This window comes from Seriola lalandi, unplaced genomic scaffold (assembly GCF_002814215.2).
Source record: "Seriola lalandi dorsalis isolate HSWRI2012SDOR001 ecotype SW California unplaced genomic scaffold, Sedor1 jcf7180002054288, whole genome shotgun sequence".
Lineage (NCBI taxonomy): Eukaryota > Metazoa > Chordata > Actinopteri > Carangiformes > Carangidae > Seriola > Seriola lalandi.
The window spans coordinates 378,165-405,756 of record NW_019524841.1 but is presented as its reverse complement, the minus strand read 5'-3'; the positions used below and the strand labels follow the sequence as shown (position 1 = coordinate 405,756).

Below are 27,592 nucleotides of genomic sequence, written 5' to 3'. Positions count from 1 at the left end.
TACTATGATATTCTTCTAACTCAGCACAACAGCAGCCTTCCCAGTCATGATCTAAATCACATAAGCTCTTTCATTGTTTCTGCTTGTTTTCAGGCGCATACAAAAAAACATTTCAGGCACATCCAGAGCTCCACTTACAGCTATGAAGGAGCTGGCCTGGAATACTGAGAGCTTGGAAAAAAAAATACAGGTAACTAATGGCTTTGATTCATGCCAGCACTGTAAGAGTCTGCACAGAAGCTGATGGTTTTCATACCTTGTGCTTCTCCACGCCGCTCTTTTTCACTTCACACTTTTTATTAGCATAGATTTCAGCACCAGAATCTTCAGCATGGCCTCGATATAGTGTTTTGACCATGTCGTCATAAGAAATTACCTGTCTTATCTGGTCTTTATTGTTTCTGGAGGTGTGCCACATTTCTAAATCTTCTAGAATATTCTGACCTTTGATTATTGCAATTGAGAAAATTGTGCAATCACTCAACCGAAACAATTAATATAGTGATTGACAGAGAAATTATACATTAAAATGTAAGATAGATAATGTAAGATGTAAGATATTTAAATACAACTATAGGGACATAACATGCATTAAATGCATGATTGGTTGATCTGTAAGACATTATATCATTTGATACCTGTTTTACATTTAAAGTGAAAAGACTACTGGTTTGCATTGATAATCCATGTCCATACATCAGAGCCATTATTCTGATGGAAACAGAAAGAGCACTTTTTCGCAGGGATAGCAAATTTGCCATGCCACTGGCCCAGTTGGACCATGCACAAAAACGAATAACTTCCATGTTTGCTTCTAAATACTGTGCAATCAAAACGGAGCAACAATAACCCAGGAAAAACAGGAGGAATGCAAAATCTGTTAGAAAATAAGACCAAAAAGCAAAAAAACGTTTACACCAAGTTGTTCATTTTACACAACACTGCATTGAACAATGAGAAGCTGAGCAATAGAGACATGAGGCAGTGTGTGGGTGGCACAGTGGGCAAGAGGGAAAGACAGAGATGTGTCAGAGCTCCTTTCCTCTTGATTAAAACGGTTCATTCTTTCATATACTCCAAAATTAAGGGGCAAAAATGGAGGAACCAGTCAGTTGATTCACTTTCCTGACCTTATTTTCAAGCTTAACAGTCTTTTTGAGGGAGCAGCATGAATTGCTGGCTAATGTTTACACTTCTACCTGCAATGTGACATTTTGACAACATACTTCTAAGATCAGCTTCTATTGGACGTGTTTTTGAAGCAAACAGCTTTTGAAGCCTGTTGTTCTGCTGGGAAACAAGCAGCAGCTGAATATGACGTGACTTGAACTATACATTTAGTATAAAATGATGCAAACATTGGAGTCAACAGAGATCAAGAGGCTTCATCATATAGTATCCAACCTGTTATACATGAGTATATATGAATAAGTGAATCACCAGTGAATCACACAATCAGCAGGTAGGTAACTAAACACAGATATAAGCTGAAATAATTGATTTTGTATGTTATTAGGACTAAACTGCAGCGTGACGTAAATAAAAAAAATTGTACATCAATAAACCACACACAGCTCACTCATGTTTACCACTCTCCTGGTGTGCAATCTCTCTTTACCACAGTAAGAGGGGGCTGGGGTGTCTTTTATATTGCAGTGCCACTTTATGATTTAGGCTGATAGGTTGCATGTATTTTTACATAAAAATACTTTTGCAGCTTTGAAGCAGATGCTCTGAGCTGGAAAAAAAAAAGTCTATAAGGGCACTTGGGAAGTCAGTGGGTTTGAAGTGCATTGAGCAATTCTGTTGATCTACACTGTTAATGCATGCGTGCAGTCGCAAACCCATTACTTATTCAGCAGTGCACATGTACTACATATCAAACGGCAACAAAATACTTGAACCTGCGCGTAGGATATCTGAAAATGCACGCTCGCTGTGAAATTAAGAATATGCTCTCTGATCCAAGAATGCATTATTGTGTAAAAGGTCACACGCCTATGCAGAGGACCATCAAACGGTTTCTGTGCTCAGTAACTTCCTTCAGCAGCAATGCTTAGCTTATTAGTGTTTTCTGCCCAAAGGTCATTCAATTAATCAAAACATTCAAAATACTGTGTACATTTTTTTTTTTTTTTTTTTTTTTTTTTTTTTTTTTTTTTTTTTTTTTACAATTTGAAACATCACTTATCAAAAAAGTGTGGAGTGAAGATTTTTCAACCTGGCAGCACAGACAATCTGCACAATCATCACAGTTTTAAGGTGGGCACCCAAGAGTAGTGTCACCAAATCGGTATCCGACCACATGTGAAATATGGCCTCAATCTCCCCTTCTGTTCCTGAGTTACACTGTTGGATAATGGCCAATAAAGAGTTTTCACTTTTTCATTATGATGTCACAGTGAAACTGATCTTTGACCTTTAGGTTCTAAATCGTCATCACTGCATCAGAGATATATCTGTATAAAGGTTTGTCAAATTTAGCTCATGAGTTCTTGAGTTATGGCCAAAAACGCATTTTATGAGGTCACAGCAACCTTGACATTTGGCCTTTGTCCACTAAATTGTAAACAATTCATCCTTGAGTCCAAATAACTGTTTGTGCCAAATTTGAAGAAATTCTCTCAAGGTGTTCCTGAGATATCACGCTCATGAAAATGGGATGGGCGGATGGATGGAGGGGCGGATGGACGGCTGGCGCTGGCACAGAAGCAGAAAAATGATGCCAGATTACATGTGAGATTCTCAAACAGCTGATGTCCACTGATGCCAAACACTTCCACTGATTAAGAAACAATGTGTACTTCTGCTGCGCCTCTGACCACACCCATCATTGCTAGTGGGTGTGGTCTGTTTCTTTTCCAACCACACGAAGCTGTAATGTGAAGTACTGTAGGGTGTGGGCAGGATTATTAGGACTACAAGCCGAAGTGTAGTCAAAACATCTACCGTCACCAGAATTCAGCTTACCACAGCTGCTGTTATTCACGAAGGAGAAATCTAGAAAACTTCTACTTCTTTTGAAGCAGTGCATTCTCTGATGCATTGGTTACTTGCACTAGTTTTAAGGTGTCATGCTACAGTAAAAATAAAGTATGAATAAATTCAGATCTATGCCAAGCTTTTGGGTCAACCAACCAACTTTTGCCCTAATATCAAAGAAAAAACTAAGTAGCATGGAAGCAGTTGGTCCAGGCTTTTATTCCACTGGCACATAAAACTATCTATCACCTCATGCACTGTAACACCCGGGAGCTCAGTGACACACAACACACTGTCAAATAATTTCAGCACTGACAACAGAGGGAAATGTTTGCATCTCCCAAAATCATGTTGTTTATGTTTTTCTAACTGAATTGTTACTACATTTCATACTATACTATTTTTCTACTAATACTTACATTAAGGCTGATGAAAATGTCACAGTACCAGAAGAATTACGTGTCCTCTATAAAAGAGCTCAAGTTGAAATAAGTAATATGCCAGACCTCAGAGCTTTCCCCAACTTACGCATTTAGACATATTCACAGAAAAAAAAAAAAATGAGGGAAAAAACATTGATTGTCAGTAACAGTGTTTTCATTTAGTTTCAAACACACACACACACACACACACACACACACACACACACACACACACAGAAAAATGCTGGTTAAGACCCGTAGGCCTGTTTGAATTGCCTGCTGCTTCAGCTCTGTCATGTCTTAGTTAAGGCGCTGAGGTACAAATTAGACACAAGCAGTTTATAAGCTGCCCTTTCTCTGTCTCCCGGTCTCGCTCTTCATCGCTTATTTTTACTCAGTTGCACAAACACACACATACACACACACACACAGACAGACAGACACACCCCCTCAGACCAACACACACACACAAAAGCACTGTTATGTGCGAGCCTTGCACCGAGACTGTTGTTGTGAACAGCTGGTTGTATTTCAAAATATGCAACTGTGCCGTTTGAACAGAACTGAAGAGACCTGGTGTATTTTTATCCAGGGATTTGACTGCTATTCAGTAAATGAGATTGACTTTGTTTTTAGATAACTAAGGAACAATTGTATCTGGGTAATTTAGCACAGCAGCAGCAACAGTGTTAGCTGCTAATAGCTGTTTGTTAGTATTTGACAAGAAAAACTAATTAACATGTTTAAAAAAAAAAAAAAAAAAAAAAAAAAAGAAAAGCTTTTTTTTTTTTTGGTTGGTGTTGTTTTTCTTATTCCTGCAGCTACAAGAGTTGACATCACACACATTTTTTCCAGTAAAGTTGCAATTAAATATGATAGCAAAACAATCTTTCAGTTGCCTCATTAGCAATTATAAATTTCAGGTTCCAGTATGTTCCACGTAAGAGGCGAGTCACTAACTTTTCACTGCCTGTTGCCTCCCGCTATTGCTCAATACATGTACAACCCACATCACAACTTGGCAGCTGAAGAAAAGTGACAGATGATATACAACTGTAATGTTGTTTTTCCACTAGCGGGATATCGCACACTTCCAACACCGGACCGACCTCTATTTGCACTGCATCCTCGCAGCAGGGGATGACCACACTGACGCACAACAGAACAGTCCTGCTTGGGAGAGGGGGCCAAGCCATGACGGGTTCCCACCTTCAACTGAAATATAAAGACGTCATGGGGAATTGGTTGGCACTGCTCTCAAATGACTCGATATATTTAGATTTCAGTAGTATCTTGTTTCTATTTTTTTTTTTTTTTGCAATTGAGAGTGTAATGTGGGACTAAATGTTTGTTTTACTCATACATTTCCAGTTCTAAAATTCTTCAAACAGATACTAGCATCACTGCTATTTGAGATGTCATGAAATGTTCTGTATGTGTGAATGCTTCAAAATAAAAGCCCTCCCCCAGAGCACCACTCCAAAGCTTTTATTTTGAAGCTTTTACAGGAAATGTTGACTTCCCAAGATTGACTGACTGTTGAGTTCTTGTTTATTAGAAACATCTATAATTGGGTATGTTGGCACTTTCTCATTGGTGGATGAATCTAAACATTACAAAGTATGAATGATAAACACAATGCAGCCTCAACTGCAGCAGTTGCAGCAAGAAGCACAGGGACATTTCGTAGTTTGGCTCTCCATCACATCACCAAAGTAAGCACTTTCCTGCCCTTTTTTTTTTTTAAAATGTTTTGTGTTTTTTTGGAAACAATAGCAGTGCTGTTTCCGCACTGAAATCATGGCTGCTCATATCCTGACACAGTACAGGAGTCCAGTGCAATGCATATCGACCATTAATTAGAGGATCCACAATCATTTTAGAGGGGAGACTGGGTACAATAGTGCTTCATGTTCAATGTGGAAATGTTTTGATGCTTGAATGCTATGAAAAGAAAACATCAACATCTCCATATTGACTTGCTCTGTGCAATATATGTGAGGATCAAACATTGTATTAAATGTTGCTATAAGGGACACACAAGCCTTTCTTTTCAATATAAAAGACAGTTTGGGCGCATGGAACATTTAGATGCACTCTACCCCTCTATTTCTGTTTGGTATGTACTGTATAGCACATTTGCTTGCCACCATCCACAAAACAATCACAAATAGTTGGTCTGGTCAAGTTTTACCGCTCACTAGGCCATCTTGACGACTGTTTATATAAATTGTATTACAGTATTTTAATATGCTACATTTTTGACAGAGATGTCTGTATGAAAAATGGCTCATTTAAGAAATGACTTATTCCCAACAAAGCCAACCTATTGACAGAGAGCCATAAAGGCAATTTTCTACTACATCCTTAGCAAATGAATTTCGGAACATGAGTGGAGGAAAAATAAGGCAGCCTTTTTGCCCTTTTTGTGATTTTAATATTAATAAAAATGTATACAGGTAAACTGCCTTACATGTGTAGATCGTTGTTCTTATCTGTTTTCTTTGAACTGAAATGTAGAAACCTAATCTCAGGCCAGTGGGATTAAGGAAAAAAACTCCTAGAACCAAAAAGATTTTTGTCAACTAATTAACACCCTCATCTTGAATCTTAAATAAACCGCTTAACATCAAAGCTGCTCAATTTTCCACCTTACCACACAGGAATTATCTCCTCGCTGGTGTGAAATGCCATTAATACAAATGCTTTGGATACCATAAGCTCAGAGAACAAGGTTTTTGCATAATGGTTGCCATGCTGAAGTCATGTCTGTAAATGTAACTGTTTGATCTTTTGATAAGACTAAATCATGTCCACATGCAATTTATATTGGTAACACTGGGGGAATAACTAACGAGGCGGTCATAGACCATTAAAGACAATTTCATTTGATTCAGTAACCTTTACGTGAGATAGGAATGTGAAAAGAAATGTGGAAAGAATGTATAGATGATTATTTTACAATACCCTGCAGTTTGGTTTGGCATTGTTAAATTTGCATGAAATTGTTTGGAGTTAGTTGGGCATTAGGGATGAAAAATACTTGGCAGAGGAAACAAACTATGTGTTTATAGAGACGGGCTCTATCTAAAAGCATCTCCAAAGATAAGCTCAAAGTGCAGTGTACTGTAAATCAGATGGTAAACGTTGAGATTGCATCTATGCTGAGGCCTGATGACCCTACAACAACCGACTGGTAAATCAAATTGCTTATTAATTACTAATAAAAAATGGATTTCAGGCAGTGATGAATTGAGAAACCCTAAGTTGATTTGTTTCAGTTTATGTTTCAGCGAAATCTGGCACAAAAGCATGAATACAGGTGATATCTGCACATCCCAGAACAAAGCCAATATTAGTGCTACTGTTGACGCACAACACAAAAGGAACAAACAATAAAAGACAAACAGAGGAACTTCATCTTTCTGTCAAGCCTAATTCCACAATTTTTTTTTTTTTTTTTTTTTAAAAACACACTTTTAGCCCAGCTATAGGACACACACTGAGTACTTAACACCTGGGTCTTTTATACTGAATTGAAGCTTTAGGGTTGTCCCTCACTGTCTGCCAAAGGAGTGGATGTAAATGTAAATGAGTTTGTATTATTTTGATATAACAGCCATTAACTTTTGAGAACATAATAAATACATGAGTACACTAAAAATCAATAGTCATCATATGCCCTTTAAGGTATCCTGCCACACAATTTGAAGAAAATGCCACTAAGCCACAATCTTCACGGTGGACTACTTCTTGTGATTACTGATAATACATGCTACTAAGATAGTTTCCTGATTCGGAATCAAGTCCTCTACAACCGCAGGGGATACAGCACACTGTCACATCTAACTACATTGTGCATTGCAAAGGAATGTGAGAAACATGGAACAACCAATACTGTATAGTACAGACCTCCAGAGCTGCATCCAGTGTCTTGCTCACTGGTACTTCAGCAGGCTGGATGTAAAGCTAACATTGCGGTCTAACTAGAGCCCAAACAAACATCAGAAAAATGTTCCTCAAACTTGCAGGAGGGGCTACGTTTTCATGAAAACCCATTAAGTCTATTTTTCTAACCATCGATATAGTTTTCATGGATGGTTTTGAAATTGTTGTGCTAAGCTCTCACAGAAACAATATCTGCATGTACTGTACTGGAAGAAATACAAAAAAAAACAAAAGAACAAAAAAACAATCTACATCTAATAGCATGCCAAAACGCTGTGCTGCTGCTTAGTCCAGCAGAGCAACATCAGCAGCAGCCAAAACCCTCTATGCCTGTCAACAGCGTTGGTTTCATTAGTCCTCCAGCTAAGCAGACGTGGATAAACTGGTCACTGTGAGATTCAAATAAATTACAATGATCAGAGTGAAGACATATTTGTGAAAACAGGTCAGACATCAGGTTACTTGTCATATTATTAAAACGTGTCTGAAATAAATAAGGCAATTAAAGTATGTAATGACATTAATTATTGTGATTTTATACACAATGGCTCACAGTGGTTATACGTGATTAAATACTGTTCATTTATCTTAATGTTCTATGAACTTCATATGGCAAACTACTGTATGAGTAATCAGATTATGTCAACTATGTAATTTGTGAGGAATTAAATTTAGAAAATATTCTCTGTCCTGCTGCCAGGAATACATACATACACTCTTGAATGAACCAGCATAACCTTGTTGCGTGTGTGATTTCACATTTCTTTAGAGAGGTCTCCAAATGTGTCCAAAATTGATCAACCAGGTTACGTTTTAGCCACTTCCTGTTGCGTGGCGACTTCAGAATAAATAAATAACCAAAACAAAACATAAAACCCACCGAGGGGTAGTGTTTGTCGTGTCACGATTTTGTAAGGGAGAGGTCAGCAGATTCAGCTTCCGTTCAGTGATGGCATTTCATATTTGAAAAATGAGGCCTGTCACTAAATGTCATCTTCCCACCTCTTTGTCATCTCATCACTCTTTTCATAACCTGTCACATTGATGCCCAGTCTGTGACATGAGCAAACTGTTAGCTTCCACCCAGGCAGGCTAGTGGGCTTTATTAATATTTATAGAATAACAGCTTAAGGCCAGCCCCCTTGAGAGCTATCACTCCACTTTGCTGCCTAACACTTGCAAAATATATTGACAACTGCTTTTCAGCACTCCCCTGCCCCTGAAAACCTCCCTATGCAGGTGTGCAGCAGTTTTCAAACATACGCCAGTTCTCTGCAGGAACAAAGAAAAAGACTTTTACTCCCATTTGATTTAATAACTTGCACGACTGGGAAAGCTGATGTCATTTTTAAAAGACTTGAAAAGGAAATTTAAAAAGGATCTGGGACTGAGAATTTCTGTTATTGAATAAAAAAAAATCAGGCACAATCATGATGTCATGTCATGAATGTCACCCTGGTGTCTGGCTGGATGAAAAAAACCAGGCCCTGTTGGCAGCACTCTGATGTCTCAGAGTACAGCCAACTAGTTTGATCCAGTTTTCAGTCAAAAGTTTGGCCCAAGACCTTTACTGTACAGAAAGAAACTTCTCATGTCACTCGTCCCCCGTCAAACATAAACGGTTGTAAAGCCGACTCTTGACGTGAAGTGACATGCACATGGACATAATCAGAGGGGGATAGTTTCCTTCCTGAGATGGTATCTGATTGCTTGGATTACTGAGACACACAGACTACAGACCGCAAAATTATTTCATCACTCTTTTGGCTAAATAAATGTTTCCAGAGCCATCCTGATGGCTATAGGCAGACTATACTATCCCATAATGTCATGGTTATTCTAGCATGTCCACCAAGAACACTTTGGTTGTCAATTCAACTTTTTAGCCTGGCTGGTTTTAAAAGTATCACACAGTTTAAACATTTCTCACTGGATTTCTGTTTAATCTTGTAAACTCGTAGATACGTTTCTTGTGTTAATTCCTTTAATGTCTAAGGGTTCAGGTAGCAGCAGACAGTAAACCCCTGGCGTTCAAAAAAGGTGTATTTCCTGACTTTGGAGAGGAGCTGCTATTTTATCTCATTGACATCCATGAGCTAAATTAATATACCTTCAAGCTGCACATCCAAATGACGGAAAAAATATCTGTGTAATTGTCTAAGTGGGTAAGAGGGGAAAAAAAAGAACCCCCTCCAAAATTAATCCCTTTTTATCAGGACTAAATGCATATATTTTCTATCCTTTGAAATAGTTCCATAACTCATTAACGTCCATTACAATTTCAGAAGCATATAAAAATTACTTGTGTGCAATTTGTAAGACAAGGTAATAACAAGTGCTGACAGGAAGCTGGTGCCCACCTTATAAAAAAATAAAAATAACTCTGATGTGAAAATGTTTTAATGTCTTAAGTGGGGGCTTAATCAGTAAGAAGTATGATAAGCTTCTAAATGTCCTGCACCTTCCCTTTAATGTAGCCCTAATTTGTATCCTTTAAAACCCCCTCTGTCACTGCAACCACAGCTTAAACTCACACCAACAAATTAGCATGAGTTCAGACAAGAAGTCAGCACTGAAGTGGCGCACTATCTTAAATCATACAAACAGTCTGTAATACTGCAGGGTAAAATTTTCAGTAGGCCTCCCCCAGTCATGGGGGAAAGCCTCGTTTTTAAGTGTAATCCGGTATCCTTCAGTTTAATTTGTAATGCTCAGAACCATCCATGCTTACGGTTATGGTTATGTATTACAATTGTATGGAAATTGCATGTTATTTATTCATCTATTGTAACCACTGGCACAACCGATAAACGACTTCCGGACTAAAAGTTATATAAGTTATATAAAAGATATATTATTATGTTTTTTAGAACTACATGCAGCCCAACTTCAACCAATCTTTGATTTTTAAATAAAACTACAACAGCCACTACTCGCTCAAAGATCCAAAAAAAAAAAAGCTGATTAAATCCCATGTCCCTGCAAGCTACCAGTACGCACAGTACTGCTGGAAACAAAGAAATGCCACATTCACATCTCCCTATCAGAACTGTAGATATCAATTTTTATGGGCTGCCACCACTCCCTTGAAAAATCCTTACACTTTTTTAGATTGAAATAAGGCCCTGATAGTGCTGTAGACATATCGTCATTCAAAATATTACACAGCCATATTGACTGCAGCCGTACAGTATATGTTGCTTTTCCAACTGTAAATCACTAGGGTTTAATTACCTGCAAATTAACTGCCGTTTCACTATCTTGCATAAGATTATCCTGGTCATGATGAAATGCCACTAGGGAGGTTGTTCTGATGGGGAGGTTCGAAGATGCAGAAAATATAAAATACCACTTTGTTAGTCTGATAGCTGCAAGGAATGTGATGCCTGTCAGCTAAAGCACCCTCATAATGTGACCTTCAAACACTGTCTGAACATCTTCTTATTCCTGTCACTTTTTTTCAAATTCAAAATGAGCTGAAGTTCACTCATCAATTTACTAGCTTTTTTTTTTTAATCTGCTGTCCATAGCTGGAGCAGGCCACAGTATACACGCAACAACATGAGTGGGGCACTTTGCTGCAATGCATTTAACTCTGGCGGTGTAAAACACACTGACCCGACAGTTGGACAGAGTGAGTCTGTGACCAGTAGTTGGGAGCAGTTTCAAATGGTCAGCCTCAATTTCACTCCATCAGTGGAGAGTTTTTAGTGTGTGCTGGGCAATCAAGAACAGATCTGTTAGGTCAGCGATGCCAGATCTGCTCTATTAGAGAAAATTGTTTGATAACACTTACTTTGACCTTTAATTTTTTTTAAGCACATTTTGCTTTTTTGTCCTGTATTTCTTTGTTAATTTGCTGACACAGGTCTCCAATTTATTTGCACATTTGAGAAAAATTTGCAAACACCAAAAAGTGTTATTTTTTATTTATTATGATCTAGTTAGCTTTAGCCACATTGATTCACCTCTGTAGTAGGTGAGCACCTCTTGTGACACCTTTGTTGTGATGCACAGAGACAGCATTGCATAAACAAGACCAATTCACATAGCGTACAGCAAACTTAAGAAACACTAGAATGTTTTTGGGAGTTAATCTACTGACATTAGACGTATGACCTGTGTTTCACAGTGTCTGACACTAGAGTCAAGCTCTGATCATGATTCAGTATCAACTGAGGAAAATAATTCCAGTTAGGAGGTATGCAAAATACACTGATTAAAAAATAATTAATTGGCTTGAATATGACAAAAATGCTGATTGGACCTTATTCATGTTTTAACAGTTATCTTTCCATTTGCAAATAGTAACTTTGGTATTCAAAAAAACAGAGCAGAGTATCTGTGCATTTGTGTAGAAGGGCAACTCATTTTAGGTGAACATCACATTTTGTGCTGTGGTACAGTCAGCAACTGACAAAGATATAACACTGCAATCATTGCTGTGGCTGACTAGTGCTCAGGAAACTACTTGAATGCGCTTGGCTGGGAGAATATTCATCTGAGAATATGGGGATATGCTAAGAGAACAGTGTTTGTACCACTAAGTGCACCTGGTCCCATAAAATGGCCTCGTATTATTACAACCATGCAGGGCAACCATCAGATGTAATGACCCTCCAGAGATGGCTGCCCATCCCATCCCATTACTAGTCTACTACTATGTTTAAAAGTGCGAATGAGACTCTGTCAGTTCTCATACTGTCGACACATGTTATCCTCCTTTTGTGTTTGAAAAAGAATCAAAGATAATTACACAAACTTGTTTTGGCTGCCAGAATGTAAAAGGGTCTTACCTGCCTAACACCAGCCAGTGCACCGTTTGTATTTTTGCAGCCCTGTTAAAGTACCGGCTTTGTGAATATCAAAGATTAAGCTTTTTCTTTAAGACAGTGGGGAATTCTGGGGTAATTATAAGGCTGTAGAGCATCTACAGCTTCTTTAACCGCTGTTCAATTTTCATTTTAACAACTGACCCTCTTGCCACTCGTATCTGAAGTTCAGCCTCATGTGCTTAAAACTAATTTGCCTTCTTTGGAACTGTGCTAGTTATTTGTGCTTGCCAGTGAGAACTCACATGCTGAAATATCTACATATCTGCCTAAAAGGATACAAATCAGGGCTATTACTTGTCCCCCATCAAAATGCAAAAAATGCTAAGGTCTTGGGTTCATCTAAAAATTCATATTCATAAACCTGAGGGAATGCCCTTTAGCCATCATTTACACACCCTGTTGTCATAATTATGTGCATCAGAATTGGTGATCTTAATGTGCCACCGACAGAAGCAGGGAACAGACCCACAAGTAGCCAGTGGCAAGAAAGAAACTGTCATAGCCAATGAAGAAGCTATATTTCTTTAACAACCTGTGAATTTTTTCCTTCACCCTTTATAAATGAAATCAAGTGTTTTGAGAAAAAAAACATCCCTTCGCCTGGTGAGAAATTTCATTTCAACAAAAATATACAAAACTGGCTCTTCTGTGTAACATACACGAGCTGTTTGCATTATTAATGTAAGAGATGCAGGATTAATGCTTGAAGTGGGACTTCGAGCAGTGGCCATCACTGTAGATGTGCTCTCACCTCAGCTACACCCCAGCCCACTCAGAGGATGAAGTTTCTGCTCTGAAATATTCTAAAGTGATCTGAAATGATACGGGGAGGCCGGTCGATTTTAAGAAAAACTTGAAAAGGCTAATGCCCTGCTGTAGAACTGGGCAGACAAGAATATATATCAAAGTAGACTATGTAAGGATAATGAGTACCACACCTGCAGATTGTCATTAGCTTCCATAGAAATGAGAGTCATCTGAAAAAACTGCTACATGCGTACTATGAAATGTCGGACACAAAGGGGAGTCTGTTGCTGTGTGCCCAGGAGGAGAAATACTACCCTGTGTCTGGGGGCTCAAGTGCATAATTTCAACCCCAACCTCACTCCTCAAGTACTTTGTTTGAGTGATTCTGACTTTCAGAGCACCAAGCAGGTGTAAGATTCCAGTTCTTTGAAAAATGGATCTGATAGTTTCATAGGAAACAGCTTAAACAGCAATGCTCCAGGATAACACAGAATGTGCAGACACACATAACATACCCACCCAAATGGAATTAATGTTTAATGCTGTTAATAAGGTGGCTTATCCCTCATCAAGATGCACAAAAAAATGGAAAAAAAAAAAGAAAAAAGAATTGGCTTTGTTTGGGGTCTCAGAATACCAAGATGGGAGATCAAATGTTTCTTTGTTCTCTTCATATCTCCTTTCTCCTTTGTGTTTATTTTGGAGCTAACAACACCAAGGCAAAAATGGGCTGGGGACTGCTCTGCATTCTAATGTTCACGCTTTAGTTATTTAAAAAGTCCTTTGCCTTTTAAACGGTTTTTTTTTTTTTTTTTTTTTTTTTTAGATTCACCATCTCACAGCAAACCCATGAAGCTTTCTGAAGGCAGTAAAACACACATATTGCCGCGACCAAACAATGTAATTCTCTTTTTAAACCTAGGTCAGGTTGACAATGGCAACAAAAATAACTTTCACTTCAATTCTCTGCTTGTCCAATTAGAATGATGCAGCACATAAAGCACAAAATAGAGATTTTATATCACCCTCTTCCCCCTCTCTCCCCCCATTTCTCTCCTCTCAACCCAGGCATCCAGGCAGACAGCCGCCCACCCTGAGTCCAGTTCTGTCAGAGATTAAAAGAGTTTCTCATCTTCACTCTCGCCAAGTGCTTGCTCATGGTGGGAACTGTTGAGTTTCTCTTTGTAATAGTGAAAGGTCTTGACCTTACTCTGTGAAATGCCTTGAGATAATGTATGTTATGAGATAATGCTATATATTAGGGCTGCGCAAATAATGGAAAAAGTATTAAAACCAACATTTAGAACCTCTCATGGCTTAATCTTGCTCATGTCGGTCAATTTGGTTTATACTTTCCCCAATGTGTGCGTTTATTAACTGTCCCCTTCAAAAGATATGACCTCGTTTTAAGTCCTGTGCCTCCACCCCGTCCAACTAACCTTAGTCCGCGTTAACTAAAAGCGAAGCTGGCGATATAGATGACACGAGACACTGAGACTCAATCCGAGCAGCTCATACCTACAAAGAATGCTGTGTCCATTGTTTGCGCACAATTTTTGATTAATTGAACATGACCCCGAGCAAAAGGTAACAAAGGCAACATCACCTATTTGTCTAATCGCTTGGAACACGAGTGCAAAAGTAATCCTTCATTAATCGTGATCGAGGTAAAAGTTTGAAATAATTCGGATATTGATTCTAAGCCATATCTCCCAGTCCTACTATATATCAGATTTATATAAAATTTCATTGAACTGAAATGACATTGAAAATAATGTTGTAAATAGATGCTTTTGATTTCTCCAGTGTCCTCAACTTAGGACACAAAGTCTGGAGCTGTCCAGTCAACAATAGAAAAAATTAGAAGGTTATGCGTGGGGGTGAGAGACACAGAGAGAGAGAGAGGGAGAGAGAGAAAGAGAGAGAGGAAGGGGGGAGGGAGAAGGAATGCAGTGTCCAGCTTTCATGTCCAATAAAGTGGTGTAATTGTGACGGCTACCCATTAGTTCTATGTGTGATAAATCACAAGATGACAGACTGCAGCTTCAACCAAACACAAATGCTCCAGGCAAGAAAATTCACCTCTCCTTTAGCTGCACTCAGTGCTGTTAAGTTGAACAAGCAGGTATGTATGGATCACAGGCTGTACAGATTAACAGAAAAAGGTGATGCATAATTTATATGTCAATATTCAACTGAGAAAAAGATCAATTCAATTTCAAGGTTTTCTGCTGTGCAAAGCAGCTATTTTGCTGATTATTTTCAATGAACATGACTTTTTTTTTTTTTTTTTATTGCCATGCTCTTCCCACTGAGCCACACAAGATCACGGAGAACGTACTCTTCAACATCCACAGTATACTTCCCTCAAATTCTGCCATTCCCCTCCCTAGATGACCGTACAGTTCTCACAACAATTATTACTTGAAATACACAATATCCCCTTGGAAAACTCCGGAGGGACAGAGGCATTTCATTGTTTCCTCTCTCTCATCGTTCTGCCCCCATACACTGCCAACGTTAGTTCAAACACAACAATCGTTTATGGAATATAACAAGGTCCAACCACAACTTACATGTCATCTTTTTTTTTTCAGCAATCTGTCCTTTGGAGAATAGCTCTGCGCTCAGTTCACAATGAAACAACAACAAAGGCGAAACGACGAGCAACAGATTTTTCATTTGTGACCACAGAGGGAGGCTTGTTGCCTCTCTTATCATGCAGAGAACTAGTGCTGAGGCTGCTTCTCCGAGCTCATCAGCACGACAAAGACAACTGGGAGAATGCAGCGTTGTTCTACAAAGGTTAACCTCGACGGGACCTAACAACTTCAGACTTCTCATTTGATGCCTCCGCCAAACACTTGCCATGGAGGACAGAGGGCCCCTGGATTCCCCTGGATTTAACCTCTAATATCTGAGGTCACGGATGGTCAATGGTGGCACTTGTGAGCTCTGTTAGATGCAACCCCACCACCACCACCACCCACACACACACACACACACACACACAGTAGTTTCTTAATGGTCTGGGAAAAGTTTGACTACTAATACAGACTGAAATAACCCAGTAGCTGAGGGGATAATAAAACTTTCCATTAACTGTCAGTTAGTTATGAGAAATTTTGACTTTTTGAGTCTTTTGAGAGAATTTCACTTGGTTTGACACAAAAGTGTAATATTCTCTTCAGCTAGAGTTCTGAACATCTCACTTTAACGTATAACACCTTACACAACTCTCTGTATTCTTTTGTTTATTACTGGATACATACTCGATTAATAATCTAAACAAGTGTGATGTGGCGTGAGCTAAAAATGTGCTACCAGCATAAGTACTACTAAATCTCTACACTCAGAAGTGTGTTTGTGTGTGTGTGTGCGTGTGTGTGTGTGTGTGGTAGTCTTACAACTTGCCCAATCAGAGAGCCGAGCTAGTCTAAGCTGTGTGTAGGGCCCCAACAATGACTCCCAGGGGTCCTACTCACACTTTTACTCCTCCAGTCTCAAATGTTTGTGAACTGCAGAACATTCAAATGGAGAGCTCCCTTAATTTGCTTCACTTAATTCAACTGGTTCTATTGTGAACTCATGCGATGATGCACTTTTTAAGGACAAAGTTTTTCAGGACAAAACAGTAAAAAAAATAAAATAAAATAAAAAAAATTCAAATTGTGGTAAATTTAGAATTTGATTTGATATGACTTAAATAATAGAACTATAATAGCTAATGAGTTATTATTTGTTTTGGTGTTGTTAAAACTACAGTATGTTTGGGATTTTTTGTTCGCTTTTTTTTTTTGTATTATTAAGTTGTAGCAAAACTATAAGCCACACATTTTTGCCTTAGTCTTACCAAGCCTTGGTCTATTTAAAACAAGACTAGCAGACAAAGCCACAATCCACTGGGCTGGTACTGAAATACACAGTACAACATAGAGAGGCTACTACAAAGTTGAATACGGACTCACCTGTAAAAAGAAAAAGAAAGAAAGAAAGAAAAGAAAAAAGGGGTGGGGTGTTTTAATCCTGACCATAACAAATCTACATTTCCCTTTCTAGGCCTTTCAATTCAAACAAGAGCGTGTATAGTCATGTAACTCGCAGCATATTCAGAGACAGTCATGGAACACAAGGTTACTGCCCGTATTTAGGACTCATACAGCAGGGCACTTAAACCTACCTCTAAATTCAGAAAGCAAGTCTGCCTCCGTCTTCATCCGTTATTTATGTACCTATCTCACATCATTTAGGACGAGCTGCAGCCAGCCCTGCTCCCGAGGCTGCTGGGAAAGCGGCAACAATGGGACTTTTTCATACCTTCCAAGCTATCAAATTCACACGGTGCGATGTTAAGGCGGACCACGAACCCGTTAAGCTGCTAGAAACCGAGGAGCAGGTAGCCTCCCGTGCTGCACCGTTCACGAAGCACCGTTAATCTCTCCCCGTCCGAGGAATAACATGCGGGCGAACGGGCAGATTTATACAAGAGCATAAACAAACGATGCAAATAGTAAGAAAAAAAAAAACATTAGAAGAAAAGCATCCGTCTGTAGTGAAACTGATCGCGGCTCCCTACATTAGTTCTCCGTATATGCTCCGCTACTGCATGATGCTTGTGTGCAGCTGCCTGATTTTTCTGCAACACTGGCAAAAAAAAAAAAAAAAAATCTCATCTCACTAAAATTAACCTTACCATTCTGAAGAGACATCCAATGTAGCAGGCCGGTCCCGTTGACAATTCACCAATATAGTCTGGGATGCCCCCCAAAAAAAGCCCTTATGCTTCTACTTCGCCTCCTTCCTCTTCTTCCCTCCGTTTCGTTTTGATAGTACCCAGAGCAGCCGAGTGTATTTCCACTGAGCACGACACGGTACGGTGGAAAAAAAAATCCTCCTCCTCCTCCTTCTGCTCTTCCAAGGTGCTGCTGCTGCTGCTGCTGCTGCTGCTGCTGCTCACAACGCTGTCAGAGACGCACACATGGAGGAGAGAGGCAGCCGTCCAAGATGCCCATTAACACGCACAGACCTAATTGAACGCCGCGAAAAAAAATTCCCTCCGGGAGAAGTATTTGAAATAGTCCCCGGACACACAGCGGGAGATAAGGTGACACGCCAGGCGATATGCTGGGGAGTGACAGGCTGCGTGGTCCCTCACGATTTACAGTTACGAGTTTGGAGCAGGGGCGTGCGACTGTGCGTGGTCGCCCCCTTCGGTACTGGGCTATAGTCCCTGCACATATATGCTCAGCTGTTTCAGCCTTTTCTGTCCGTATAGAAAGAAAAAAAAAAAGCCATAATAGTAATAATCCTAGAGCAAATTACGACGCGCAAAGAGTTTACCCTGAAGTTATTGACCTTCAGCACTGTATTTTATATTTCTATTTATGGAAGGCCTTTTACAAATAGATGAACAAACTGGAGGGACAAAATATTTACTAGTGGATGTTTAGTAAATCTCAAGTGTGACTGATGTCCTCCGGATAGGACCCAGTCAATATTATGACTTAGTATAGTTTGTTTTTTTTAAACCAATTATTAGGTAATAATCAGTCAAAATTAGGACTCAAGTGTTGCATACAGTCACTGTGTCCTATCATTAAGCCATAATTGGTTGTATAAAACAATATACTGTCATAGTAGTATGTCTGGTGTCACGCATTCTGTTGTTGTTAATGTGTACAGGGTGTCACATATTAACCCATGCAGGTGCCCATGTGAAAATGACTTTCTGTAATCTGTTTTTGACTTTGTGTTGCATAATATTACTAGTCATTAAGTCATAATAAGTCAAATTCAGGACTTGGTGTTGCATGGTGAAATTGTGTCCTACCATTCAGTCATGATGGGCACTGGGTGCTGTGTATTAACACTGGTAGTGCCAATGTGACTTGACTCTCTGTAATCGAACATATTAATGTAAACCTGTTGCAACTGACTGAAGAGAATTTCTTTCTAAGAAATCAATGAACCATCTTTCCATCAATCAATTCAATCAAAATGATTTAAGAAACACTAAGTCATCATTACAAGATACTACCTCATACAGAGTCCTAACTTCTTTTTTTATTTTACATTAAAGACAAAATCATTATTAAAGGTTCTCAACAGAATTGTTTTACACATTCCTAAATTTCCACCAGTTTATCTATTTATTCACCTGGCAGGCATGTGCTTATTTATTTTTTTGTTTATATTGGGATTTCCCTTCTTCAATAATTACACTGAGATTAGCGGAAACGTATAATCAGCTGTAAGTGTTTGACTTGCTTGTGAAGCCTTGATAAATATTTAAGGCGAAACAGCAACATCTCAGTATTAACTGTAACATTTAACCTTTCAATTTCAACAGTGAGGTTTTTAGCCAAACCTTAATGAATACATTTTGGCATTTCGATAGTAAGAGTCTCGCCTACGTCTTAATAAATATTTAAAATGTACCAATATACATCTAAATATTTTAGCATTTGACAACACACCAAAGTGTTTTCTTCAACCTATGCCGAGACCTCTGACACAACGGTTTGGTATGCTAGCAAGGAAAAAGACCATCTGTCTTGTTCCATCTGAAAAACACTTTTGTCTGGCCAGGTTCTGATCCTAAATCCATTGCCATATACTTATCTCCAATTCCTAGTTTCTCCTTGTGGGTTAAAAAGACTGGTCAAGAGTTCCTGGCCCTGGAAGTGTGTTTGGTCACCCAGAGAACAAGAGAGGGGCCATGTGTGGCCTTTAATTCACTGCATTGTCTGCCAAAAGCTAATCTTGGCCAGGCCCAGAGTCTTACTGCTCACGGGCTGTGAATGGATGAGTGAAAAGTTAAATATGCTTTCAAATGTAAAACTGAGGACCGGCCTGGTATTGTGGTCGTGTCATTGGGGGAATGTGAGATTTGCCGTTGACCCAGGCAACAGGAGGAAAGGGGCCAGTTTCAGTTTGAGAACTTGCATTCAGGCTCATGTTTGCAGGTGTTGGGCTGTAATTCACTGGTTATGCACCAATTTTCATGTGGCCCCGTGTGTGAAAAATAAATGGTGCAGGTTGCACCTTGTAGCTCACAATGGTAGTCTGTACTGAACCGTCAACCAGAATTGATGGCATATCGTACATCGAACACCAAACCCACATTTTAAAGCCGAGTTGTGTAATGTGACCTGTACAATCCAGTCAGCAACTTCAATTACACGCCACTGTCTGATCAAAACCTCTTGTGTTTTATGGAACTTTGCTATCCGAGCACAGTCATAAACTATCTCTGGTATCATGTATCCATGACAATGTGAGAGGGGGGGTCGCTAGCAGTGATGAATCCACAGACGATCATCATCTGAACCTGCAGCTCCCTTCCGTTGCACGGAGCTTTAGCTTTCAGCTCATTGTTTAACTGTCCGTACCACAACTGTACTGTTTTGGTTCACTCTCGCAGCATTGTTTTGGCAGTTGTTTTCTGCGCTAAAAGCTCTAAGAAACCCAGTGCACACTCCCTACACAGCACCGACCAGCAGACAGACACAGTTAGCTGTTGAACATAGTGGAGTATTTAGCTGCCAGATATTTCCCTCAGGAGTCAGTTGAGACCAGAAAACAGAGCTAAAAGTGAGTGAATGCATTTCCAGAAACAAGGCTCCAAATGAATGATAATGTAGCTCTGTAACTGCTGGATGTGTAAATAAGCAAGTCTTTGTGCCATATCAACTTAAAATGTGATGATATGGATCTGTTATTGCACGTTTAAAGTAAAATAAGATGCTAAATTAAAGATCTCTGTGGTGAAACTGAGCCTGGGCAAAAGAAAAATAGAATATAATTAAGAATATACTGAATGATCATATGAACTTACAAAAATTACAGTAACAAGATGTTACAGCAACACTGTATTTAAGAAGTGTAAAAAATAAGCGCAGTAGAGAGAAGGCACTTAGAGAGCACAAACCTCTGCCAACACTCAACATTATCCCTGTCACTAATTTTTAATTGATTATTTCACCATCCTCTTAGTATCTTGGATTAAGTTGGTATCTCCATTAGTTTCAGTAGTTCATTAGTTACGGCAACAAATCACTCTGTCTGTTGGAAGTCCTACACCTCATCTTTAGATCAGAGGATTTCCTGCTGGCGGTCAGAACTATAGCACCAACAAACAGGTGCAAACACCTGAGGCAGTGGAAACTTAAGACTGAGATGACAAATATGTGTAATATGCCAAGAACATGAAATCAGTACTCTGTGAAATAAGTTTCAAAATTATACAGAAGAGACAACAAGAAGCTATACATCAACCCATGTATTCATATCACAGCTGTACAGCTGTTCTCTTCATCCAAACTCCAGGTGGAGATACAGTACTTATTCAGAGAAGTGACAGTTACATAACGTGCATGTGCATGGTTGTCTGCTCTCATAATCACTGTTATAATTAGAACATGCTGTTTATATGGATGGAAACAGTATGTACACAAAAAAACGTTGAACTGTGTAACTGTAGATCCATAGCTCTTGACTTTGTCACTAGACAGTGGACCTATCAAATATCAGACCCATGACGTTTAAACTCCTGACTGGATTATTTGATCTGTTTTAACAATAAAAAAAATTAAAAAACTATTTAAAGCCATATAGCATTCACAGTGTTGTTAATCAATACTACATATAGATATAGATTTCTGTCTGCTGTAAAGAACTTCAGTGAATAATTTAGGTTTTATGAACTTGTGAGATTTGTCTGCAGTCTTCATTGTGTTTTCATAATATCCAAAGAAAAGAAATGTGTTTGCTTTTGAATCAAGGCTTAGCGCTGTGACTCAAATTATATGCCCCATAAAACTCCTAATTAGGGAATGTTTGGTTATGCTGTACTCCCACTCCCTGTCTTTTTTTTCCTTTCACTTTTTTTTTATTTCTTTGTTAATGAACAAAGGAAATCATTAGAAAACATAAGCATAATGTATGTGGTATGCGCTTCCCTCTTCTTAATATAATGCTGTAAAGCAATGGTGACATTTTGTTGTATAGCATTTTATCTCCCACAGCAGAAATATTTTGGGAGATGAGTACTTTTAATTCATATCTATAGCTGGATTTAACCTTTTAAAATATAACGACTGTTGACATATAACTGGTTCAGACATGTGCTTATGGCTTCAAAGTGTTTTCCACACAAACGGTATGAATGCAGGTCTTATATTTTTATGCTCAAAAGAATTTGCAAGGGAAAATTCACCTGTGTAACTTTGGCCCAATATCTCTTATACTCAGTCTGGCTTTCAGCTTTTCATATTTAAAGTGTTTACCTTTCAAAGGAGACCAGGGTTATGACTGTAATCAAAACGGTTGAATAACCATTACTTTGGCTATATTATTTTCAGGCTTATGTATACAAATGAAGGTGTCTCGAGACTGTGTAGATTCACTCATTTCATTATTTAATATGCCTGCAGCAAAATATAAACTATATGCAAAAACACAGCAGCCCCGCGCAAAGCTGATGTGGATCTTGTCTCTCTTGATTAAGTAGCAATCGAGCGCAAAGTGTGGCAGCTAACAGACTTCATGTAAACTTGAATGTTAGTTATTCAAATTAGTCAGTGAGGCTTCTTCAGCTTGATGAATAAAGCTCTTGGAAACTTAGAAATCATAGTCAAGTTATGAGTAATGCTCATAACTTGAGCATTAATTAAGCAAACGTGTGTTTTGCTTGCACAAATGAATCAAAATGGTGCAAACTTGAGAGGTACTGTTGACAGAGCATCCCGTACAGCGGCTACGCGTTGTGAACCGCGACAGAACCGAACATGGAGCAAAGAAAGCGTAAAATAAAAAAACGAGAGACGCTCTGCTGCTTGGTAGCAACTAGCCTCAGCTGCGTGCAGGAGGACTTTTTATTAACCACGCCTACTTTACAGGTAGCTCATGTGCATCACAAATTAAATATGCATCACCAGTGACAAACTCTTATCGTCCAAAAACTGAATTAGTTCTGCATAGGCTTCCGCATTCTCTCCTGTGTCTTCAAGCAACTCATCCGCGTCATCGTTGGCGGGCTCTGTTAAAATTGTGTCATTTAACCATTCCAAACGAAGGTGGCCCAAAAATTTCACCTCCCATATTTCATAATTCTTTTCGTCTCCATCAAACAGGAGCCGCAACCAGCCCAAATTGTCTCTGGGTATCTCTGGGCCCATAACCTGTTGACAGAGCATCCCGTACAGCGCCTACGCATTGTGAACCGCGACAGAACCGAACATTGAGCAAAGAAAGCGTAAAAGAAAACCGAGAGACGCTCTGCTACTTGGCATAGCACTCACTACTCACAACTAGCCTCAGCTGCGTGCAGGAGGACTTTTTATTAACCACACCCACTTTACAGGTAGCTCATGTGCATCACAAATGAAATATGTGACAAATTAAATATGCCTAAATAAAACAATAATTGAGAGCATCATTCAACAGGTGCCAACTAAATCAGTGCAACTTTGTCCTGTGAATTTGTCTTGTTAAAATTCTCAAAATACATCTGCATTTTCAGATGTCAGAGTCTGAAAGACTGGCTCCTTTGGTTTATATTACTTATTTCTTTTCATGTTCAATAAATACAGTGCAAATAATTTTCTGTGCTGAGGCATTTTGGCACTCTAATTTCTGCATTTATTACTCCACAGCCCTTCATGTGTCAAAAGCTCCTGGTAAATCAACACACACGACAAGGTGAACATGAATAACCCTATTCAACAATTCATTTGAAGCTACTCCATCGATGCCTGTTAATGCAGGTTTGGTGTCGTGCAGTCACGGACACACACAACAGCACGGCTGCTGAACTCCTATGGGAAACACTGAAAGATTTCTAAGAACCACCATTATTTCAATTACATTGTACTACACAAACCTGAGGCAACAAGTGTGTGATGGAGTGTTTATTGCAGTGCAGCATCATCATCTCTGAGATAAGAACACCCTTATTTACTCTAAAGCACCTTTCCAGCTCACTGGTCTCATTTTGGGTGCACATTTGGACACAAAATGTTTGGTAAATTACTATCAGAGAAACTATCAGATGTGAAGAACCACCAATTATTCCTTGGCTTTATTTCTAAATTGCCCACTTAATAGCAACTGGGCCTGAACAGACTTTGTACATTTAGACCCAGTTTACGTTTGCATTTCATTTGGCCCTGCTGCCTTGGTGATTGCCTCTTTCAGTGCTGCTGAAGAAAACTATTTTTAGAACCTTCTCCGTCTTTTGATGTTCTCTCAAGATCATGGTACTGACAGCAAGTGAAATACCACTTCCAATTGTTTGTTTGCTTTCAATTTTAGCAAACCAGTTTGAGGATTTTCTCGTCAAATTGCCAAGTCAAACCCCGCTTCCATCACAACTTTGTTGCATAGCAAACTTTCACTGCAGTTCTCATGCTTGTCAATTTGAAGCTGTTGCCCTCAAACTGTAATAGGATCAGGGCTACGAGCTGCTTCCACATGATTGATGAAAGATTAAAAGGATTGTTGAGACTGAAGGCACATTTAGCTCCCTGCTGAGGTCCAATTTCTTGTCCTTGTGCCGGCAGTAGGGCTGCCACCATGCAGATGCGAAGATCACTGCAGTGAATGCCGATAATGTGAAACGGTTGTGAGAGTCTTGGAGACATGGCAACAGGGACAAGCAAGCAATTTTTAATCGGACTATTTTCTTTCCTCTGGAGAACTAGTGTCAGTAATGGTCATGGAGGTGAAAGAAAAGGAAAAGACTTTGAAAGGGAAAAGAAAAATGTGAAGGGGGGGGGGACTCTTGCATTCAAATGGCTGTGAAATCATGTGTGAATTCATGTGATAATAGTGTTGATTTCTGCTGTTAGTGATCATGCACTGGAAACAGATGACAGTTTCTTGATTTAAGACAAATGGCCTCACACAAATCCAATTATCAACTTTGTTAACTTGGCTTTGTCCTTCATGCATACGCACAATTACGTTTGATTTACATCATGCAGCATACGGGGATCTCATGTTTTTCTTTAACTTCAACATTGTTAACAACAGAATCTGAAAGTGGCCTTTTAATCAAAATCTTAAGATATATGTATATTTTAAGATTTGGCCACTGGAAAAAAATTAAACTTAGCAGACATTTTCTTTCTTACATGCAAAACACATATTGTCATGTGTCAGTTCGTTTCTCCCACATGGTGTACACGCCACGTTGAAGGTATAGGTGTCCTGTAATTAGAGGTCATACTGCTACATAAAGAATCGGCAGCTGAATGAAATGAGGTGGTAACTAGTTATTTTTGTAGAGTAGGATAGTCTTAATTGTGTCATGCAATTATGTGGGGCGTAACATAACTTTGACACCTTGTCTTCCAGTCATTACTGCTGGTCAGATTCATTTGATCAAAGCACCATATTAATGCTTTTATTATCTTTATAAAGCTGCAGTATATAACACGTTGTGCCACTGTGATCACAGTGTGCTTTGTACAATGGCTAACACACCAGCTTACTTATTTGTCTGAAACAGAAACGCTGGCCGAGTTCTGCCCTTGAGAATCTGTCATCTCCCTGACCTGAGCCATTACTCTGTGGAGGCATATGATTAGTGGCGACCAACAGAGATAACGACTGCATGTCCATCAAAATCAAGTTGCAGCTCCGCGCCCTGACCGTGTTGTCTTAATATGAGCTGAAGTGTGGTGTCAGGGTCTGGGGTCAATTCCCCGATTCAGCAGTGCATTAAGTCAGTGCCTAAGCCAGCTCAACACTACTGACATTTATTAATATGTGGCCCTAAGCAGAAAATAGCTGTAACATGTCACCAGAGACACCCTCAGAGGCAGGCTATTTGAGAAGTATAGCAGCTTATGCACTGATGCATGCAAATATTTTGGATACTATACAGATGAAATGAAGTATAATGTAGGCTTAGCTTGCAGTAAATTACAAAACACTCAGAATAGTGGACACTCACACATAAGTTATCATAAACTGTAAGTACTGCAACAATAATACTTTTTTTTTTTTTATCCAATTTCCTTCAATTGTAGATGAAAGATTAGATCCTTGTTGAGTCATCTGCAATTGATTGAGACAACTGAAAGAGACAATATCCAAAGCAGAGTGCCGCCTCATTCAGAAGTAGAGAAAAAGCCCTTGATCAGTTCATGGCGTATGGTCTGAATATGAATGTAATCAGGATTTTTTGCTTAGATCCTACTCTGAAGACCACTCAAAGCCATCAGCTATTATCAGCCAGTGAGCGGCATCTGTGGTCTGACCTCATCCACTGCACCGTCTCTCACAAAATGGCTGAGTTATAACTGGCATAGAAGGGGAGCTGAGCTACCTGCTTGTAAATGAGTGCGGTGCGTAACAGCCTTCATGCGTGTCACGAACCACCCATCATTACTTTTACTGGGGTTGATTTGAGTCACAGTCTAACATATGGGCGACAATGCCTCGGACAGTGCACACGGTATGTATTTAAAGAACAGATGTTTTCCTACAGTACAATACTGTCTGTGTGTGTGTAATGTAAACAGAGAGGACTTGACTTACACTACATTTTAGGAAAGTTTATACTAAAACAGCAGCACAATAAAACATTAAAGTTCTTACATTTTTTTTTATTTATAAAAATATTGTTTAAATGGCTGGAATGAAACAGTACTACTTTGATTCATCCTCGACACAAGTTACAATACTGCAATTTACTGCATGATTCTTTGCTTTGGGCTTTTATTACAATGATTGCATGATTCATGCCTTGAAGCCATGCAGGATGCGTAACAGCACTTGGCGTTTAATGGACAGAAAATACTATATCTTCCTTCTGTAAGTTAACATTTACATATTAATCAGGAAATGCCTGGATGTAAAAATCAAATTGCCATTTTGAAATTCTATATTTTCTATTATTTAACTTTGTTGTTAATAGTTGAATCACAATCTTCTGTTCTCATGTTTCAGTTTTCTCACATTAAAGTGACAGAAATAGAGCAGTAGTTCATACAACTTTCGACTTCATCACCTAGACTATAGTCTCCACAGAGGCAGATTGCAAACTGCAGTTGGTGACCCTCACACTTGAAGATACTGTACAATGTCAGTATAAAAACCATGCAGCCACATCTTTCAAACTTTACTGAGGCCCTATAAGGCCTTTAAGCCATGTATTTTTTTGACCTTTTCTTTCTTCTTTAACTCTAAAAGCGACATACACCAGGAAAAAGGAATTTCAATAACCACAAGTTATTTAACACACTATCAGTAAACCTCACATTACACACTCACCAAACTGGCCTATTTGCACTACATCCAAAGTAGCTTAGATCTGTCTCAGTACGTAGAGATGGGATGCTTAGCTCTAATGCAATCCTTGCTGGCTTAAGCAGGCAAGACAAGGATACGTTTACATTTAATTCTTGCATAAAGCTTGAACATAGCCTGACAGAGCCAACCTAAATCTTGCAGGCTCAGTTATTCTCATGAGGTATTAGACCCGAAAACAACCTGAGAATAAGATAAGCATGGCAGCTTAACCCAGTCCAATCAGCAAACTTTGGGTTTAGTTGCTTCATGATAACAATTACTAACACTACATTTGAATTAAAAGTAAAGAACAACACCTCATTTCCAAACTCTCCAAACACATGAGCATCTATTTCAAAT

At 39.0% G+C, this 27,592-nt stretch overlaps 1 protein-coding gene across 1 annotated transcript in view; it reads right to left on the bottom strand.

Annotated features, from left to right (window-relative positions):
- The window catches only part of tenm4 (teneurin transmembrane protein 4), a 152,862-nt gene extending 134,830 nt beyond the window's left edge, over positions 1-18,032 (bottom strand). The window contains exon 1 of the mRNA XM_087173880.1: positions 17,628-18,032. The gene's annotated coding sequence lies outside the window, so the exon portion shown is untranslated. The remainder of the gene's footprint in view (positions 1-17,627) is intronic.
- Positions 18,033-27,592: the final 9,560 nt, after the last annotated feature.